We start from the raw sequence: 22255 nt of genomic DNA, 5'->3' as shown, positions 1-22255 counted from the left end.
GTAAACTGGGCTTGTTCTCCCTGGAAAGACAGAGAATGAGGGGAGACCTAATAGAGGTGTACAAAATTATGAAGGGTATAGATAGGGTGAACAGTGGGAAGCTTTTTCCCAGGTCGGAGGTGACAATCACGAGGGGTCACGGGCTCAAGGTGAGAAGGGCGAGGTATAACTCAGATATCAGAGGGACGTTTTTTACACAGAGAGTGGTGGGGGCCTGGAATGCGCTGCCAAGTGGGGTGGTGGAGGCAGACATGCTGGCATCGTTTAAGACTCACCTGGATAGTCACATGAGCAGTCTGGGAATGGAGGGATACAAACGAATGGTCTAGTTGGACCAATGAGCGGCACAGGCTTGGAGGGCCAAAGGGCCTGTTTCCTGTGCTGTACTGTTCTTTGTTCTTTGTTTGTTCTTTGTGGTTTTTCTTCTCCGTGTGCTTACTTGCGCGGCACGGTGGCATAGTGGTTGGCACTGCTGCCTCACAGCACCAGGGACCCGGGTTCGATTCCCGGCTAGGGTCACTGTCTGTGTGGAGTTTGCATGTTCTCCCATGTCTGCATGGGTTTCCTCCGGGTGCTCTGGTTTCCTCCCACAGCCTGAAAGATATGCTGATTAGGGTGCATTGACCCAAACAGGCACCGGAGTGTGACGACTAGGGGAGTTACACAGTAACTTAATTACAGTAAGCCTTACTTGTGACTAATAACTTAACTTTAAATTTACTTTAGTATATGAACACCCAGACACCAACCACACATAAAGGATTGGTCAACACAAAAATATGTATTTTCATTTGTTAAGGATTTGAGCAGTTGCTAGCAGTTTTACACAGCTGGAGATATTACAAAAGCTATGGGCCGTGACAATATTCCAGCATTGAAGACTTGTGCTCCAGAACTTGCCAAGCCCCTAGCCAAGCTGCCCCAGGTACTATCACTGGCATCTACCCAGCGATGTGGAAAATTGCCCAGGTATATCGTGGACACAAGAAACAGGACAAATCCAACCTGAAGGGGGAGATGATGGCCTCGTGGTATTATCGCTGGACTATTAATCTAGAAACACAGCTAATGTTCTGGGGACCCAGGTTCGAATCCCACCATGGTAGATGGTGGAATTTGAATTCAACAAAAAATATCTGGAATTAAGAATCTACCGATGACCATGAAACCCATTGCCGATTGTCAGAAAAACCCATCTGGTTCACTAATGCTCTTCAGGGAAGGATATCTGCCATCCTTACCCGGTCTGGCCTACATGTGATTCCAGAGCCACAGCAATGTGGTTGACTCTCAACTGCCCTCCAGGGGCAACTAAGGATGAGCAATAAATGTTAGCACAACCAGCGATGCCCATGTCCCACAGATGAATAATTTAAAAAATACAAGAGCAGGGATGTACTGCTGAGGCTGTATAAGCCTCTGGTCAGACCCCATTTGGAGTATTGTGAGCAATTTTGGGCCCCATACTTAAGAAAGGATGCACTGGCCTTGGAGGGAGTCTAGAGGAGGTTCACGAGAATGATCCCAGGAATGAAGGGTTTGTCATATCAAGAGCAGTTGAGGAGTCTGGGTCTATACTCGATACAGTTTAGAAGGATGAGGGGGGATCTAATTGAAACTTACAGAATACTGAGATGCCTGGATAGAGTGGACTTGGAGAGGTTGTTTCCACTAGTGGGAGAGTCTAGAACACGAGGGCACAACCTCAGAGTGAAGGGACGTTCCTTTAAAACTGAGATGAGGAATTTCTTCAGCCAGAGAGTGATGAACCTATGGAACTCTTTGCCACAGAAGGCTGTGGAGGCCAGGTCATTGAGTGTCTTTAAGACAGAGATAGATAGGTTCTTGATCAGTAAGGGGATCAAGGGTTATGGGGAGAAGGCAGGAGAATGGGGATGAGAATCATAGTAATCATAAAGTGATGGAAGGGGGGTCAACAACAGTGCTTTCAAGCAGCACTTTCTTAGCAATAACCTGTCCACTGACGCTCAGTTTGGGTTCTGCCAGCATCATTCAGCTCCTGACCTCGTTATAGCCTTTGTCCAAACATGAAGAAAAGAGCTGACTTCCAGAGGTGAGGTGAGCATGATTGCCCTTTACATCAAAGTAGCATTTGACCAAGTGTGGCATTAAGAAGCCCCAGCAAAGCTGGAGTCAATGGGAATCAGGGGGTTGGAGTAATACCTGGCACAAAGGAAGATGGTTGAAGTGGTAGAAATCAATCATTTCAGTTCAGTATGGTAATATTCGCTGATGATTGAAGGGAGTTCCAGGTCTTTGACCCAGCAACAATGAAGGAATGGCAATATATTTCCAAATCAGGCTGGTGTGTGCCTTTGAGGGAAACTTCCAAGTGGTGGTGCTCCCATGCCCTTGTCCTTCTCGGTGGTAGAGGTTGTGGGTTTGGAGTCTGCTGTAGAAGGGGGCTAGTTGAGTGGCACTAGTGCATCTTGGAGATGGTACACACTGTTGCCACTGTGCATTGGTGATGGAGGGAGCAAATGTCTAAGGTGGTGGATGAATGCCAATTAAGTTCTGAATGGTGTCAAGTTTCTTGAGAGGTTTTAGAGCTGTACTCATCCGGGTGAGTGTAGTGTATTCCATCACACTCCTGACTTGTAACTTGTCGATGGTGGACAGGCTTTGGGAAGTCAGGAGGTGAGTTACTCACCTCAGAACTCCCAGTCTCTGACTTGCTTTTGTAGCCACATTTATTTCTGGTCAATGGTAACCTTAAGAATGGCAACACTTTCTTACTTTTATACTCTATTCCTTTAACTATAAATGCCACAATTCCATTTGCTTTCCTTATTACCTTCTGTACCTGCATTCCAGTTTTCTGCGACTCATGCACCAGGACACCCAGATCCCTCTGCACCGAAGCACCTCAAAGTCTCTCTCCATTTAGAGAATAAGTCGCCTTTCCATTTTTCCCACCAAAATGGATAACCTCATACTTATCTACATTAAACTCTATCTGCCACATTTTGGCCCACTCTCCTAACCTATCTGTATCCATTTGTAACTTTCTTATTTCCTCATTGCAACTTACTATCCCACCTATTTTAGTGTCAACTGCAAATCTGACTATGGTGCCTTATATCCCTGTATCAAAGTCATTAATATGGATTGTAAAGAGTTGGGGCGTGAGGACTGAACCCTGTGGAACTCTGCTGGTTACATCTTGCCAACCAGAAAAAGTCCCATTTATCCTGATTCTCTGCTTTCTGTCAGTTAGCCAGTCTTCTACCCAATGTAACTCCAACGCTGCGCAAAGCCTCTGTGGCGCTCTGCCAGATTACCTGCATCTTCAGTAGGTTTCTTGTAGCTCACCAGAGGCTGTAAATTAACCACTTCCTTTAGAACATAGAACAGTACAGCACAGAACAGGCCCTTCAGCCCACGATGTTGTGCCGAGCTTTATCTGAAACCAAGATCAAGCTATCCCACTCCCTATCATCCTGGTGTGCTCCATGTGCCTATCCAATAACCGCTTAAATGTTCCTAAAGTGTCTGACTCCACTATCACTGCAGGCAGTCCATTCCACACCCCAACCACTCTCTGCGTAAAGAACCTACCTCTGATATCCTTCCTATATCTCCCACCACGAACCCTATAGTTATGCCCCCTTGTAATAGCTCCATCCACCCGAGGAAATAGTCTTTGAACGTTCACTCTATCTATCCCCTTCATCATTTTATAAACCTCTATTAAGTCTCCCCTCAGCCTCCTCCGCTCCAGAGAGAACAGCCCGAGCTCCCTCAACCTTTCCTCATAAGACCTACCCTCCAAACCAGGCAGCATCCTGGTAAATCTCCTCTGCACTCTTTCCAGCGCTTCCACATCCTTCTTATCCTTCTTTGAATGAAGTTCAAAGAAGACATCCTTCTTTGAATGAAGTTTCATTTGACTGGGGTAGGGTAGCAGACTAGACATGAGGAAGACACATTGTAGCTGTGCTACTGACCACTGGCTCTGCATAGACCTGGGTCCAACAGGGTCCATGGTTGTCACAGCCTCCATCAGTTGTGCTGGTGCGCCTGTAATGTGCTCACCAGATTGTGACCCTCCCAGTGGCAGAGAAGAAGTGCTTATCATCTTCCACCCAGACCAATGCTGCTGTGGGCACCAGGTTCTTATCCAGATGCTGCATCCAGATCCAGATCCAGCACCTGGAGCTCCGAGCCTATCAGCTGATGGTGGGTTCAACAACTACCTGCCTGCCCCCCTCACGTAAATAGCTAGGCCCTGTGTCTATGCATATTTTATTGGCTGACGTCACATATTGGTCGGCTAACCATTCATAACAACATAGAATCCCTATGGTGCAGAAGAGGCCATTCGGCCCATCGAGTCTGCACTGACTCTCTGATAGAGCATCTTATCCAGGCCCTATCCCTTGCCCTAGCCCCGTAACCCCACACATTTACCATAGCTAATCCCATCTAACTTGCACAGCTTTAGACTGTGGGAGGAAACACGGGGAGAATGCGCAAACTCCTCACAGACAGTGACCCAAGGCCATAACTGAACCCGGGTTCCTGGAGCCGTGGGGCAGCTTTGATTCCTGAATGCTAGCATCTTCCACATCAAAGCATACAAAATTTCACCAAGCGTTTAATTTATTTACTTTTGGGAATCACAGTGCTAACCACTGTGCCACCGTGCCGCCCTGCACAGTCAAAATTCCATCCATTTCCAGAACCGCTATCAGGACCTGCGCCAGGAGACGTAATTCCACGCTATATCTCAGCATGGTGGCACAGTGGTTAACACTGCTGCCTCACAGCGCCAGGGCCCCGGGTTCGATTCCCAGCTTTGGTCACTGTCTGTGTGGAGTTTTGCACATTCTCCCCGTGTCTGCGTGGGTTTCCTCCGGGTTTCCTCCCACAGTCCAAACATGTGTGGGTTAGGTGGATTGGCCATGTTAAATTACCCCTTAGTGTCAGGGGGGATTAGCTAGGGCAAATGCATGGGGTTATGGGGATAGGGCCTGGATGGGATTGTGGTCGGTGCAGACTCGATGGGCCGAATGGCCTCCTTCTGCACCGTAGGATTCGAGGATTTTAATGATGGATTCTATGACATGTTGCCACTCTCCCTCACCGGTGCTGTACTGGGTGTTCTGGGTTAAAACCAAGATACACATTCTAAAGATAACATAAAAGTAACTTTAATCTGCCTTCAACCATGGGCCATGGTTCACTGAGCTTAGGCTGCTTGAAGTCAAGAGATAGAATCATTTCCGTTGATGATTTTACAGAAAGAATTGTACGCGGGCTGACTTTGCTGTTTGAGTGACAGAAGTGGAAGTGCCTTTGGTTCCTGAATGCTAGCATCTTCCACATCAAAGCGTACAAAATTTCACCAAGCGTTTAATTTATTTACTTTTGGGAATCACATGAATGTAAGCGTTGGAGCAAATGGCAGACAGGAAATCCTTCATCACCCCATCAAAGTGTTTTTCTTTAAAGTTGCAATGAAGCATCCTTGTTACCGTCAGGGAGTAATTGGATGAAAGGTAAATTTGGTCTCATTTTACTGTGGCAGCATCATTTCACACTCATGAAACTCTGAATCATTTCTTAGTCTTGCAGAGCAGCTATTTACCCCTCATCCCGCCCCCGCCCCCCCTCCCACCCCCGACCAGTGTTGCAGGTGTGTCTTTAAGCTGCTGAGAAGGTTTTTGAAAGTCAATTTGTGGCTTATGCTTTGTGAAAGTTTTCACTCTTGCTGTGCCAATGCCATGGTTAGAATCATAGAACACAACCCCTGCAGTGCAGAAGGAGGCCATTTGGCCCATCAAGCCTGTACTGACAACAATCGCACCCAAACTCCATCCGCGTAATACCACATATTTACCCTGCTAGTCCCCTTGACACTAAGGGGCAATTTGGCACGGCCAATCAACCCAACCCGCTCATCTTTGGATTCCGGGAGAAACCGGAGCACCCGGAGGAAACCCACGCAGACACGGGGAGAATGTGCAAACTCCACACAGACAGTGACCCGAGGCCGGAATCGAACCTGGGTCCCTGGCACTGTGAGGCAACAGTGCTAACCACTGTGCCACCGTGCTGCCCTATGCTTGGCTTGTGACACGTCACAGACCGGGCACAAGAAGGAATGCCACAGATGCTGCTATGATCGGGCACATCTGTGCCAGGCCCCATTTAAAATTCAACAGACAGCTGCCATCTCGATCACAGGTCAGTTTGAAATACGGGCAAGGCTGGAAAAGCAGCATCACAAAGTGAAACGTGAGCTTAATGGTTTGTGTCACGATTAGCTTCCTCCCAAAATATTTGGCAGCGTTTGCTATTCTGGTTTTTCGTGCCCAGCTCTTCATAGAATCATAGAATCCCCACAGTACAGAAAGAGGCTATTCAGCCCATCGAGTCTGCACCGACCACAGTCCCACACAGGCTCCATCCCCGCAACCCCACGTATTTAACCTGCTAATCCGCCTGACACTGAGGGGCAATTCAGCATGGCCAATCAACCACACAATGGCCGCACATCTTTGGACTGTGGGAGGAAACTGGAGCATCCAGAGGAAACTCACGCAGACACGGGGAGAACATGCAAACTCCACACATACAGTAACATACAGTAACCCAAGGCCGGAATTGAATCCGGGTCCCTGGAGCTGTGAGGCTGCAGTGCTAACCACCGTGCCACCCTTAGAACAAAGAACAAAGAACAATACAGCACAGGAACAGGCCCTTCGGCCCTCCAAGCCCGCACCGCTCCCTGGTCCCAACTAGACCATTCTTTTGTATCCCTCCATTCCCACTCCGTTCATGTGGCTATCTAGATAAGTCTTAAACGTTCTCAGTGTGTCTGCCTCCACCACCTTGCCCGGCAGCGCATTCCAGGCCCCCACCACCCTCTGTGTAAAATACGTCCTTCTGATATCTGTGTTAAACCTCCCCCCCCCCCTCACCTTGAACATATGACCCCTTGTGAACGTCACCACTGACCTGGGAAAAAGCTTCCCACCGTTCACCCTATCTATGCCTTTCAAAATGCTTCCCCAGGGAAAATTAAGGGGAAAAAAGTAAAAGGATAAGAATCACACAGGCCTTCCCTCCTGGCGGTTGTTGAAAGGGGGACACCGTTTGAAATTGGTTGGCAGGCCAATGTCATGCTCACAATTGGAATGGAGGAATACAGCAGGCGACACAGTGGCACAGTGGTTAGCACTGCTGCCTCACAACGCCGGAGACCTGCGTTCGATTCCAGCCTTGCTTAACTTGGACAGGCTGGGTGAGTGGATATTTGCATGACAGATGCAGCATAATGTGAATAAATGTGAGGTTATCCAGTTTGGTAGCAATAATAGGAAAGCAGGTTCTTATTTGAATGGGTGTAAATTGAGAGAGGTGGATACACAGCGAGACCTTGGTGTCCTCGTGCATCAGTCGATGAAAGTAAGCGTGCAGGTGCAGTAGGCAGTGTGGTGACCCACTGTAACTACATGTGTATGCCTGGACACACCCATGCTGCACCTGGCCTGAGACTCCTCCCTTTCCACCTGAGACGCCTCCCTTTCCACCTGAGCGAGGTATAAAGGTGATGGTTCCTCCTCCGCACCTCAGTCTGGGCCAGGTCAGCTACAAGGGTGTGCTCCAGTACTTTGCGAATAAAAGCCTGTTATTTCACTCACTCGCTGGAGTCCTCGTATCGTGATTGATAGTGCATCAGGCAGTAGAGAAAGCAAATGGTATGTTGGCCTTCATAGCGAGAGGTTTTGAGTATCGGGTTAAGGATGTTTTGCTGCAATTGTATAGGGTGTTGGTCAGGCCACACCTGGAGTATTGTGTGCAGTTTTGGCGTCCTTATCTGAGGAACGATGTCCTTGCTACAGAGGGAGTGCAGCGAAGGTTTACAAGGCTGATTTTTGGGATGGCAGTTCTGCCATATGAGGAGAGACTAAATCGGTTAGGATTATATTCACTGGAGTTCAGAAGAGTGAGAGGGGATCTCATAGAAACTTATAAAATTCTAACAGGGTTAGACAGGGTAGTTTCAGAAAGAATATTCCTGACGATGGGGGAGTCCAGAATTTGGGGATATAGTTTTGAGGATAAGGGATAAAGCTTTTAGGACTGAGGTGAGGAGAAATTTCTTCAACCACAGGGTGATGAATGTGTGGAATTCACTACCACAGAAAATAGTTGAGGCCAAAACATTGTGTGATTTCAAGAAGAAGTTAGATATAGCTCTTGGGGCTAAAGGGATCAAGGGATATGGGGGGGAAGGCGGATCAGGATATTGAATTTGATGATCAGCCATGATCAAAATGCGTGGCGGAGTAGGCTCCAAAAGTTGAATGGCCTACTCCTGCTTCGATTTTCTATGTTTCTATGACTGTCTGTGTGGAGTCTACACATTCTCCCCATGTCAGCATGGGTTTCCTCCAGGTGTCCCGGTTTCCTCCCACAGTCCAAAGATGTGCATGTTAGGTGGATTAGCCATAGTAAATCTGTGGGGTTACAGGGATAGGGCGGAGGGGGGGAGGGGGGGGGGCTGGGTAAGATGCTCTGTTGAAGAATTGGTGCAGACTTGATGGGCTGAATGGCCTCCTTCTGCACTGCAGGGATTCTATGATTCTATGGAGGTAAGCTGGACCAGCCTAGGGTGACTTAGCATCCATATGTTCTCTATTGGGGGTTGGGAGGGTGGGGGAAACAGGGTGGCGGAGAGAGTGCATTTCTCTGTTCGCTGCCTCCATTCACTATTGTGTAACATACATCAGGACCTTGGTGACTAGGGAAGTCAATGGTATATGCCCACTTCCCAGGATCCAAAGGTCACCTTGAGTGCAGGCACATTTTCACAGGGCAATATTTACAACTTCAATGAGTAAGCTTATTGTCTCACAATGAGTCAAAAATTCAGAATGACTCACTTGAAAGGGAAACAAAGCATGCTATCATAATTTAGAGCCTTTCATTCTAATTGGAACTGTAGGGGGGAGTATTTCCAGTATAAATTATTGTGAGTTCATGAAAACATTATTATTTCAATCCGTTATGAGGGGAAAAGCCAGATTTTGTTTTCCATTTGCAGTGCACAATGGTGAAGTTCCACTGTGGAAGGCATGCATCATATTGTTCCTGTAAAATATATTCTGTCAACTACAAATCTAATTGCCCTCTGAACATTGCGATGCGTCTTGGCGGTACAGTGCTTACCACTGGACCTTTGCGTGGTGAAGGAACCAGATTCAATTCCAGCCTTGGGTGACTATCTGGGGGGAGTTTTCCCCTTCCCGCCCGTCACGGGAATTGTAGCTGGCGGGAGGGGCCGGGGGGGGGGGGGGGGGGGTGGGGGGGTGGGGTGGACCATGCAGAAGTCCATTGACCTCAGGTGGGAATTTCCGGTTTTGGGGTGAGTGGAAAATCTCACCCTCTGTGCGAAGTTTGCACATTCTCCTCGTGTCTGCGTGGGTTTCCTTTGGGTGCTCCAGTTTCCTCCCACACTCCAAAGATGTGCAGGTTAGGTAGATTGGCCATGCTAAATGGCCCCTTAGTGTCCAAAGATGTGTAGGTTAGATGGATCAACCATGCTAAATTTCCCCTTGGTGTCCAAAGGTGTGTAGGTTAGATGGATCGGCCATGCTATATTGCCTCTTAGTGTCTAAAGATGTGTAGGTTAGATGGATTAGCCATGGTAAATGTGTGGGGTACAGGGATAGGTCAGGGGAGAGCCTGGATAAGGTACTCTGTCAGAGAGTCGGTGCAGACTTGATGGGCCGAATGGTCTCTTCTGCACTGTAGAGATTCCATTCTCAGATTACGCAACTACATTTAAAGGTTAAGGGGATGAAATGGGCCTTAGAAGTTAAGGCAAATTGAGGGATAGCGAACCGTAGCCCATTGCACAGCTCTCCAAAGGGGGCTGTTGATTTGCTGTTGCTCAATGTTCAATACTATGCAAAACTAATTTCACCCTCTTAATCTTTAAAAATAATGACATGTTCTCCTCATGGACGAATGGGCAATTGTACTAACTTTGGGATACAAAGCCATCTGGGGCAGAAGGACCCGAACTCACATTGCTGAGGTATCTGACTTCACCGAGGGCAGATGCTACCTTTAGTTTGCTGGTGTAGGGTGAGAAAGAAAACAATCAACCAGCGATACCGTTCTTGACCATTGTCAAGTGATGATAATTGTATAAGCTATCGTGAACGTTAAATGATGCCAGAGACAATCTTGGACCACCCACAATTCCCCATCCCTCCAACTCGATTTTCAAGTTTGCTGATGACACCACTGTAGTAGGTCAGATCTCAAACAATCACAAGACAGGGTACAGGAATGAGATAGAGAACCCAGTGAATTGGTGCAACGACAATAATCTCTCCCTCAATGTCAGCAAAATGAAGGAGATTGTCACCAAATTCAGGAAGTGCAGTGGAGGACATGCCCCTGTCTACATCAATAGTGAAGTGGAACTAGTCGAGAACTTGAAGTTTTTAGGTGTCCAGATCACCAACAATCTGTCCTGGTCCTTCCACGCCGACGCTATAGTTAAGAAAGCCCACCAACGCCTCTACTTTAACAGGAGGTTAAGGAAATGCAGCATGTCCACTACGACTTTTACCAAGTTTTACAGATGCTCCACGGAAAGCATTCTTTCTTGTTGTATCATAGCGTGGTATGGCTCCTGCTCTGTCCAAGACCACAAGAAACTACAAAGGGTCATGAATGAAGCCCAGTCCATCACTCAAACCGGCCTCCCATCCATTGATTCTGTCTACACATCCCGCTGCATAAGAAGCAGCCAGCATAACTAACAGAAAGCAAAGAGTGGGGGTAAATGGGTGTTTTTCTGCTTCGCAATCGGTGATGAGTGGTGTGCCTCAGGGATCAGTGTCGGGACCGCAATTGTTTACGATTTACATAGATGATTTGTAGTTGGGGACCAAGTATAGTGTGTCAAAATTCGCAGATGACACTAAGGTGGGTGGCAGAGCAAAGTGTGCAGAGGACGCTGAAAGTCTGCAAAGGGATATAGATAGTCTAGGTGAGTGGGCAAGGATCTGGCAGATGGAGTACAATGTTGATAAATGTGAGGTCATCCATTTCGGTAGGAATAACAGCAAAATGGACTATCATTGAAATGGTAAAAAATTGCAGCATGCTGCTGTGCAGAGGGACCTGGGTGTCCTTGTGCAGGAATCTCAAGGAGTTGGTTTGCAGGTGCAGCAGGTAATTAAGAAGGCAAATGGAATTTTGTCCTTCATTGCTAGAGGGATGGAGTTTAAAAACAGCGAGGTTATGTTGCAGCTGTATAAAGTGCTGGTGAGGCCACACCTGGAGTACTGTGTACAGTTTTGGTCTCCTTACTTGAGAAAGGATATACTGGCACTGGAGGGGGTGCAGAGGAGATTCACTAGGTTGATTCCGGAGTTGAGAGGGTTGGCTTATGAGGAGAGACTGAGTAGACTGGGGCTATACTCATTGGAATTCAGAAGAATGAGGGGAGATCTTATAGAAACATATAAGATTATGAAGGGAATAGATAAGATAGGAGCAGGGAAGTTGTTTCCACTGGCGGGTGAAACTAGAACTAGGGGGCATAGCCTCAAAATAAGGGGGAGCAGATTTAGGACTGAGTTGAGGAGGAACCTCTTCAACCAAAGGGTTGTGAATCTGTGGAATTCCCTGCCCAGTGAAGCAGTTGAGGCTACTTCATTGAATGTTTTTAAGGCAAGGATAGATAAATTTTTGAACAGTAAAGGAATTAAGGGTTATGGTGAGCGGGCGGGTAAGTGGAGCTGAGTCCACGAAAAGGTCAGCCATGACCTTATTGAATGGCGGAGCAGGCACGAGGGGCCAAGTGGCCTATTTCTGCTCCTAATTCTTATGTTCTTATGACCAAGGACCCCACGCACCCTGGACATTTTCTCTCTTCCACCTTCCTCCGTCGGGAAAAAGATGTGTAGGTTAGATGGAATGACCAGGGGAGGTCACATTTTTTTATTCACTCGTGGGGCACCATTGAAACATAGGGCCCGATTCTCCCATTGCGACCCGCAACGTTTCTGGTGGGTCGAGTTGGGAGATGCGCGTGAAGGCCATTTCGCGGGTTCCCCGTGAATGTTTATGACCCGCGCGCATCTCCCAACCGGACGAAAATGGTGCCGCTGGGAACGCACAGAAAACCAGCGGGAAGTGAGGTAAGTCATTTGAATATGTTTCACATATAGTTTAAATGTATTTTAAATGTGATTATCGGGCCCGGCACGGGGTTTAGAGTAGCTCCCCACGTTCGGAGAACTAGCGGGACACCCCGCCAGAGTGAAGCGGGGGCAATCGGGGCCCCCCAGTGGGTCAGGTGGCGGGGTGTGGTGCCCCCTGGACATGGGCACCCTGGCAGTGCAAGCCTGTGCCCCCGGCACTGCCCAAGGGGCACAATGCCCATTCCCAGGGGGCACCTTCGCACTGCCCACCGGGCATCGAACAGTGCCAAAGGGGTGGGGCTTATTGTGGGCAGGGCCTAGGGGCGATTGGTGGAGTTGGGGGGTCCCGCTGCCACTCTGCATTGGGATCAGTCTGCGCTGCAGGGAGGCCAGCGATCGGGACGGGCCTCCTTCCCAGGGAGGGTTTGACCCCGGGGGAGTCAGCAGTGGGGGTGCGTCTGCCGGGGTGAGGGGGGTGGGGGTATCGCTATTGCCGGGGGGTGGGTAGGGTGCACTGGACATCAGGGCACTCTAGGGTGGGGGGTGGCGTCAGGGTTGGCCCGGGAATTGTTGTGGGGGCCACGATCGGGCCATAGGGAGGGCTGGAGGGGCAGCACTGCGGGGGTCCCGGGCTGGCCAGCGATCGAGCTGACCAGCAAACAGGAAGACTGGCAGATTGGGGCCACTGCGCATGCTCAGAGCTCCAGAACTGTCAATCTCTGGCGCGAATAGGTCCCGCCCCCTCGGGTTTTAATGATATTCACGATTGTGACCTCTGCAGTGCACAGAGTGCGGAGATTCAGATCTAAATCTGCACTGAAGAAATAGTCGTGTTCTAGAACAGTTTTCCCACCAATTCAGCACTTTTGGGAGAATCGCCCCCATAGTTTCTATGTATCTTGGCTGCGCAAGTGAAGGATGGAGACTTGGGTTAGATATTACTGAGCTGGTAACAGCGGTGTCACCATAATCTAGCAAAGAGTCATCAATTTCTTTGAAGGTGAGGAGAACATCTAAGACTGAGCAAGAGATGGATACATGGAGCTGCCAGTGAGACCAAGAGATAGATCATTCATTTCAATGGATTATGTTCCACCCATTGATTGGGCCGTCACAGTGCACCAAACCCAAGTGCAGCGCTTGGTGTATTTGCAACTTCACCAAAAACTTTTTCCCCTATCGTTTATTTGCCCAGTTTAGCTCTGAATGCAAATCCCCCATCGACATGTATTCTGAAAACAACTTTGATTGCAGCTACCACAAGCGGGCCATTATGTAAATACTCTCCTGATGTGGAGGCTGCAAGCTCACCTACATATAATCGAAAACAAAACCACTAAAAATATCTCGAAATAAAAAGGAGAAAACAATCCAAAAAGTCAACAGCGAGTGCAAGCTTCCTGTTGTCAGATTATATTATAAATATAACATCAACTGATGGGCTGATAAGCTCAACAACACTGTCATTTGAGTTTGCTGAGGGGTTATTAATAGTTGGGGAAAATTACACTGTTTGCTTTTAGAATTGTTTTTTCCTTTCTTTACTTCAAGTTTATTTATTTCTTAGTGTCACAAGTAGGTTTACATTAACACTGCAATGAAGTTACTGTAAAAATTCCCTAGTCGCCGCACTCCAGCACCCTGTTCGGATACACTGAGGGAGAATTTAGCACGGCTAATTCACCTAATCAGCACATCTTTCGGACTGAGGGAGGAAACCAAAGCACCCGAAGGAAACCCACGCAGACACGGGGAGAACATGCAAACTCCGCACAGGCAGTGATCCAAAGCCGGGAATCGAACCCAGGACCCTGGCGTTGTGAGGCAGCAGATCTAACCACTGTGCCACCGTGCTGCCTCGCGTGTCGAAGGCAACGACCCTTCCCGGAATTTGATTCTCTGGGCCCCATGGGCCAGGAGATCAGAGTGGGCAAGATGTTAAACAATAGGGTCTGGGGGCTATTGCGCTGGTGGTGGGGGCCAGGGTGGGGAACCCTACCTCAAATCCTCCTTTTCTATATAAAATGTCGATGCCATGCATCATCAGTTATTTTTTACAACAACTCTTATTTGATACCACCTCCTGCTTGTTTCCTCAGCCAGTGATAAGTGAGCTTAAGGAGCCATGTGCCACACAGGGGGTTGGGTGGGGGGGGAGAGCTGTGCTTGATTGATGTGAAGATTTAGCTTTCCATTGGCCCATGGGCCTGTCTATCAATCAAACCAGCCCCCGCTATGGGATTGATTGGGTTGGTGCAGGCAGAGGTATCCCAGCACTGAATATACAACACGAGGTACTGGGAAAGCAAAATGTAACCAGGAATCTACAAATCTGCTTATACTTCCTTCTGGCTTTAACTGCTTTGTGTCGGCCAAAAATTCAAACGTGTAGATTCTCAAATTTAAAAAGGGCACATTTCCTTCTGAATGGTTTTGTGGTCATCAGTGGATTCGTAATTCCAGATATTTTTTGTTAAATTCCACAATCTGCCGTGGCGGAATTCGAACCCAGCTCCACCGCACATTGGTCGACTTTCTGGAATAATAGCTTAGCGATAATACCATTAGGCCATCGCCTCCCCTAACTTGCTGCTCCATTCACACAGTGTTTGGCATATTTCGAGTAATTTAATTGTGTTTTGAAGCGATAGGTTTTTTAAAATTAGCATTTGGGCAACACAGTGCATTTTAAGTGATCCCGCCCACCCAACGTCCTCACTGGGTAAACCACTGACTGGGATTGTGTGGACTTCAATTCAAAACCTGTAACTTTGAAAGCCCTCATTGGAACGGTTCCCAAAACTAAATAAAAACAGCTTCATTTTCTAAAGGAGATGAATAGCTGATCCTCGGGCGATTGTTGCTGTTCTTTGCCATGCTTTGTGCTGTGGGAGCGTTTGACTGGACCCGGGCCATTGGTTAATGATTAAAAGTTCACCTCATTCCCTTTTGAAGCTGTGTTACAGTTAGAGAATTTCTACCATGTATAATTTATCCAATATAGCATCCATTAGACACTTTGTGGTGGAAAGTTCAGCTCAGGGTTGGATAGGACACTAAGATTGCAGTTTGGTTCAGGTTGAGACAGTGATTAGGGAGCAGGATGCAATGATGCTGTTTCAACATACCTAACTGGAGGAGATTACATCTCAATTAAGACTGGATCTCAGAGGAGGCCAGCTATACAGAGGAAGTGGATGCAGTGAGAGGGTCGAGGTGAGTGAGCTCAATTAACATACATGTGGAAGCTAGCATGTACACGGGTGGAAAGAGGAGGGGTGTTGGAGAGGTTCTGGCTACGATCAAATAGGTAAGACTGGGAACAAGTGAGGGAAGCCCCACTGAGCTGGATGGCAGTGAAAGCGACATACAAGAGGGATGGAATGGTGGGATCAGATCAAACATTGCAGGAGGTCAAGATTCAACACCAAGGAACTTGACATCATCCAGGACAAAGCAGCCCGCTTGACTGGCACCACAACCACAAACATCTATTCCCTCCACCACCCACACTCAGTAGCAGCAGTGTGTACGATCTACAAGATGCACTGCAGCAATTCACCAAAGATCCTTGGCAGCACCTTCCAAATCCACCACCCCTTCCATCCAGAAGGGCAAGGGCAGCAGAATACATGGGAACACCACCACCTGCAAGTTCCCTTCACCATCCTGACTTGGAAATATATCGCCGTTCCTTCGCAGTTGTTGGGTCAAAATCCTGGAATTCCCTCCCTAACGGCATTGTGGGTCAACTCACAGCACATGGACCGCAGCAATTCAAGAAGAGCAGAGAAGAAGAGAAGAACTTTCAAGAAGGTAGCTCACCACCACCTTCTCAAGGGCAACTAGGGATGGGCAATAAATGCTGACCAGCCAGCGACGCCCATGTCCCACAAATGAATAACAACAAAGATGATGCAGCCCAGTCACAGAGGAGAGCATTGTGACTTGGTTAGGAGCTGTTTCAACGCATTGGCAGTGGCGGAGTCAGAATTGGAGAGATTCAAGAACAGACTTGAAGGAAAGATGGACACTGGAGACTACAACATGCTCAGAGGGAAAGGATGCAGGAGAGAGAGTGGTTGTTCGCAAGGATGGAGGGACTGAGAGCTGTTTCCTTTAGGGGAGGAGGTTTGAACATGGAAGGGACAGTACCTGAAGTAGTGAACTTTATACACTTCAGCTAGCATGAGGGCTAAGAACGGAAGTTGGGTGGTCGGCGTTTTAATGGAAGTGGAAAAGGTCAGGAAGTTATTCCACATCTACTGAAAACACCGGATCATCCCACCTGGAGCATTGTGTTCAATTGCGAGCAGCACACTTCAGGAAGGATGTGAAGATTTTGGAGAGGATATAGCAGAGATTTACTAGAATGGTCCCAGGGATGAGGGATTACAACGACAGAAGCTGGGGTTGTTCTCCTTAGAGCAGGGAAGTCTAACAGGAGATAGACATATTTGAAATCATGAAACGGTTAGATAGAGAAAATAAAGTGAAACCGTTTCCCTGAAGGACTGAGATCCAGAAGACACAAAGACAAAAGAAATGAGACAACATGAGGAAAAGCACCTCTTTTGCAATGAATGGTTGCAGTGCTCCATCAGACACGGAAACGCAAACAAATTCAATAGCAGCTTTCAAAAGGGAATTGGATAAGCATTTGGAAGGAGAATCAAATACAGGGAAGGAGTGGGACTAAGTGGTTCACTATTTGATAGAGCCTGCCCAGACTCAATGGGTCAAATGACCTCTTTCTGAGCTACGCTGTTCTATCCACTTTTTAGATAGCGTGATGCATGGCTCTCTGTGTGGAAGGGTGGTTCCTGATTCAAAATTACAAAGGTTAATCTTACAAAAGACAGATGGATTCCTCAACTATCAGCATCCCAGGGGGGGTTACCATTAACCAGGAATTGAACTCGATGAGCCATATAAATACTGTAGCTACAAGAGCAGGTCAGACTTTGGGAATTCCTTGGTGCGTAACTCACCTCCTGACTCCCTAAAGCCTGTCCACCATCTACAAGGCACAAATCAGGAGTGTGATGGAATACTCTCCCCTTACCTGCTTTCTGTGCTAACTGATTCTAAAGAAGGGATTTAAAGCTTATTTATTAGTGTCACAAGTAGGCTTACATTAACACTGCAATGAAGTTACTGTGAAAATCCCCTAGTTGCTACACTCTGACGCCTATTCGGGTACACTGAGGGAGAATTTAGCACGGCCAATACACCCAACCAGCACGTCTTTCAAAGAACAAAGAAAATTACAGCACAGGAACAGGCCCTTCGGCCCTCCAAGCCTGCACCAACCATGCTGCCCGACTTAACTAAAACCCCCTACCCTTCCGGGGACCACAGCCCTCCATTCCCATCCTATTCATGTATTTGTCAAGATGCCCCTTAAAACTCACTATCCTATCTGCTTCCACTGCCTCCCCTGGCAGCAAGTTCCAGGCACCCACCACCCTCTGTGTAAAAACTTGCCTTGTACAACTTGCCCCTCGCACCTTAAACCTATGCCCCCTAGTAATTGACTCTTCCACCATTGTAAAAACCTTCTGACTATCCATTCTGTCCATGCCCCTCATAATCTTGTAGACTTCTATCAGGTCGCCCCTCAACCTCCGTCATTCCAGTGCGAACAAACCAAGTTTCTCCAACCTCTCCTCATAGCTAATGCCCTCTATACCTGGTACATCTTTTCTGTACCCTCTCCAAAGCCCCCACATCCGTCTGGTAGTGTGGTGACCAGAATTGAACAGTATATTCCAAGTGTGGCCAAATTAAGGTTCTATAAAGCTGCAACATGGCTTGCCAATTTTAAAACTCAATACCCCGGCCGATGAAGGCAAGCATGCCGTATGCCTTCTTAACTTCAGATTGTGGGAGGAAACCGGAGCACCCGAAGGAAGCCCACGCAGACAAGGGGAGAGCATGCAGACTCCATACAGGCACTGACCCAAGCCAGGAATTGAACCCGGGTCCCTGGCGCTGTGAGGCAGCAGTGTTAACCACTGATTTATGTCTATGGGGGGATACTGCTAAATTGGAATAATAGAGATAGCTAGAGACCTCCTTGAACCACTGGGGATCTAACGGCCAAGGCAGTTTGCCACATTTGATGCAGCCATGCATACCATGTGTTGCTTCATGTCAATGCAAAACCGTTGCATGACTGCACCCATGGATGCAAGGAGAGTTTCAGCAGGTGAGTCTCACAGACTTCTGCCCAGTCACCGGGAGGTGGGCAATGTTAAAATGGTCCCTGAAGTTTGTCATTTGTCAGCAATGTTTGTGCTGCCTATTTGTGACCACGATCAATCAATCGCCAACTTAAATCCTCATTCCCACCAGCATGTACTCGATGGGCCGAAGGGTCTTTTCTGCACTGTACGACTCTATGACTCTAAATACTAACAACCACTCGGCTCACCTTCACAACTTGTTTGTACCTAGTTGAGGTTTCTGGCAAGTTTAAATAAATGGAGTTAATCGTGACACAACTGTGTGAAGAATGAGTTTGAGATGAGGTAGGACTTAGGTTTTCAAAATATCAAACTGTAGCCAGCAGGGGTTAATCACACCTCGGCCTTTTGGCTAAGATCAAGTGTAGTATGGATAGGATGCTGCGCTTCGTTGAAGTAATTAGGTTACATTTAAGCTTCATTTGAAGCAATTTTTAAGAGCGGCATCTCGGCCTTTTGGCTAAGATGCAAATGAGATCAAGCCTTGGAGGAGGAGAGTCTGCACCTACTCCAATCAGCTTGGCTCATGGAGATCAGGCCCAAGACAAAAGTGGAGGCCCTGTCTTGTCAGCTTGGATCGGAAATGTCTCAACTTGTTGAGACTCTGAATTGGACTTGATTTGATTGAATTGGAATAAAAAAATAAAAAATAAAAAAGAGAAGTTATACCTGCTGGCAAATGGTTTTAACGGGCTTAAGCTCTTTATTCTAGGGAAGGTGAGCACCTGAAATAGATCTTTAAGATTCAGAAGGAGTATTGAATCTGCTTCCACCACCATTCCACCGCCATTGCAGACAGTGCGTTCCAGATCAAAATAACTCACTGTGCAGTAAAACTTTTCCTCATTTCTACACTAGATTCTTCATCAATTATCTTAAATCTCTGGTTACTGACCCTCCTGCCAGTGGAAAGAGTTTCTCCCTGTTCACTCCATCAAAACAATTTTGAACATCTCTATTAAATTTCCCTGAAGTCTTCTCCTCTCGCAAGAATAACAACATTAGTTTCCCTAGTCTCCTCACATTTCTGAAATCCCTCATCCCGGGTACCATGTTGCTAAATCCCCTCTGCTCCCTCTCGAAGGCCTTGACGTCCTTTTCTTATTTGTCGGGCATGAGAGTTGCTGGCTGGCTATCATTTATTGCCCATCCCTAGTTGGCCAACGGCAGTTGAGAGTCTACCACATTGCTGTGGATCTGGAGTCACATGTAGGCCAGACCAGGTAAGGATGGCAGATTTCCTTCCCTAAAGGACATTAGTGAACCAGATGGGTTTTTCTGACAATCGACAACAGTTTCATGGTCATCAGTAGATTTTTAATTTGAATTCAAATTTCACTATCTGCTGTGGCGAGTTTCGAACCCAGAACATGAGCTGAGTTTCTGGATTAAGAGTCGAGCAATAAGACCACTAGGCCATTGCCTCCCCACACTGACTCAAGAACTGTTTCTTCCCTGCTGCCATCAGACTTTTGAATGGACCTACCTCATATTAAGTTGATCTTTCTCTACACCCTAGCTATGACTGTAACATTATGTTCTGCACCCTCTCCTTTCCTTCTCTATGAACGGAATGTTTTGTCTGTATAATGCAAGAAACAACACTTTTCACTGTATACTAATACATATGACAATAATAAATCAAATCAAATCACAATTGGAAAAGGTATACTCTGCAGTTAGTGAGGCCACACCTGGAGTATTGTGTGCAGTTTTGGTGATCTTATCTGAGGAAGGACGTCTTATCCAAAGAAGGAGTACAGCAAAGGTTTACCAGGCTGATTCCTGGGATGGTAAGTCTGTCACACTGGGAGAGACTAAGTCGGTTAGGATTATATTTATACCACTTGGCCATCACCTCCCCTTGTAGAAATGTGGTGCCCAGAATTGGACACAATCCCTTTGCTGAGGATTAGCCAGTGATTTATGAACATTCATCATAACTTCCTTGATTTTGAGCTTCATAAGTACAAGCATAGGCCTGTATTTATAAAGCCTTGCATTCCTTCTTAACTACTTGTCCTGTCATCTTCAAAGATTTGCATATGTGAATCCCCAGGTCGCTCCTTCACCTACTTTTTGTCTTTACAGTGGTCAAAAGTCACAGAAAGAAACGGTACAATTATATTAATGAGCATGCAGTGTGTTCCAACTGATCCATCATGAGCATAAGAGCCTCATTTGTGTCCTAAAGATTTATATCAAATAAATGAAAATTACAATATGTCATTACAGAGTCCGACGCTCTTTTGTGGCCACTTGTTCTCTTTTTACTTCCCTTTGAACATTTTATTCTCGTGCTCATCAAAGTGTAAAATAGCAGCGATCAGACTGAAGCTCTTTATTTTTCATCGAGCTTCAGCTAGATTCAGGGCATAGGCTAAGGTACAGCTCGACTCAACACCATCAAAGTTTATAAAGCGCAGGAGAGATGAGGAGATCAATCAAGAAGCCCAGTCAATGGCCACAAGCTCAGGTTTGCAAAGTCTGAAGACTTTGGAGACAGGAAAGTCATTGAGTGCATTATTATCCCTCCGAAGGGTCAGAAGGGTCAGTGGCACAGTGGTCAGCACTGCTACCTCACAGCACCAGGGACCCCGGTTTGATTCCCGGCTTGGGTCACTGCCTGTGTGGAGTCTGCACGTCCTCCCCGTGTCTGCGTGGGTTTCCTCCGGGTGCTCTAGTTTCCTCTCACAGTCCGGTTAGGTGCATCGGCCATGCTAAATCCTCTTCTGTGTGCCCGAACAGGTGCCCGAGTGTGGCGACTAGGGTATTTTCACAGTAACTTCATTGCAGTGTCAATGTAAACCTACTTGTGACACTAATAAAATAAACTTATAAAGCAATGCCAGTAAAGTCCTAATGTGGCATATTAAACATGTGTCCAAGTCCAATATCAGTCATGGTTTAGAATTTTCAGGCATGTAACAGAGGGGCTTCTGTGCACCATCCAGGATGACACTGCGAGGTGGGTTCATGGTTGAAAGGTGAAGTGGTTTCAGTGCTCCTGTCTCTGGAAATCTCAGGAGGTGGAATCAGCCTCTTGGTGTGTACAAATTAACTGTTCCCTTTAAGCCTCTTACACGGCGACTGGGATTAAGCAGCTGTCCATACACAAGCCTTGAACTTGGACATCTGGAACGTCAAAATGGTGGCACACTGCAAACTATCTTAAGTAAGTCTTTCCATCCAGTTGAGGGTGGATGTCCATCATTTAGTTGATGAGGAAGCCTCTATCTTGAGTGAAAACTGCTGAAAGGTAGGCGGGGTTCGATCCGATGTTGTTCACATTGCCCTCATTGCCAGTGAAAATGGAGAATTTAACGTTCAGCCAAAACTCCATTCACTGCAGCGGGACTGGAGAATCCCAGCAACAGGCGAGGTTGGAGGTTTCTGGCAATAGTATCTGAGGGCCTGTGCTTGTGAACCAGGGGTTTGTTGCTCCTAATCTTGGGCTGCAGAGAGCCAATCAGTTATCACTGAATCTCTCAATCGAAATTTTCAAGTGGGACAGATACAACTCCCATTAGGGGCGGCACGGTGGCTCAGTGGTTAGCACTGCTGCCTCACAACGCCAGGGACCCGGGTTCAATTCCGGCCTCGGGTCACTGTCTGTGTGGAGTTTGCACATTCTCCCGTGTCTGCGTGGGTTTCCTCCGGGTGCTCCGGTTTCCTCCCGCACTCCAAAGATGTGCGGGTTAAGTTGATTGGCCATGCTAAATTGCCCCTTAGTGTCAGGGGGATTAGCAGCGTAAATATGTGGGGTTACGGGGATAGGGCCTGGGTGGGATCATTGTCGATGCAAACTTG

The 22255-nt window shown here is 47.3% G+C and overlaps 1 protein-coding gene across 2 annotated transcripts in view; it reads right to left on the bottom strand.

Annotated features, from left to right (window-relative positions):
* LOC144499875 (SH2 domain-containing protein 1A-like) overlaps positions 1-22255 on the bottom strand; it is a 75613-nt gene that overhangs the window by 16971 nt on the left and 36387 nt on the right. The gene's annotated exons all lie outside the window — the stretch shown is intronic.

The sequence above is a fragment of the Mustelus asterias genome, chromosome 10, assembly GCF_964213995.1.
Source record: "Mustelus asterias chromosome 10, sMusAst1.hap1.1, whole genome shotgun sequence".
NCBI classification, from domain to species: Eukaryota; Metazoa; Chordata; class Chondrichthyes; order Carcharhiniformes; family Triakidae; genus Mustelus; species Mustelus asterias.
The sequence above is the reverse complement of the archived record's forward strand: the minus strand, read 5'-3'. Positions and strand labels throughout refer to the sequence as shown.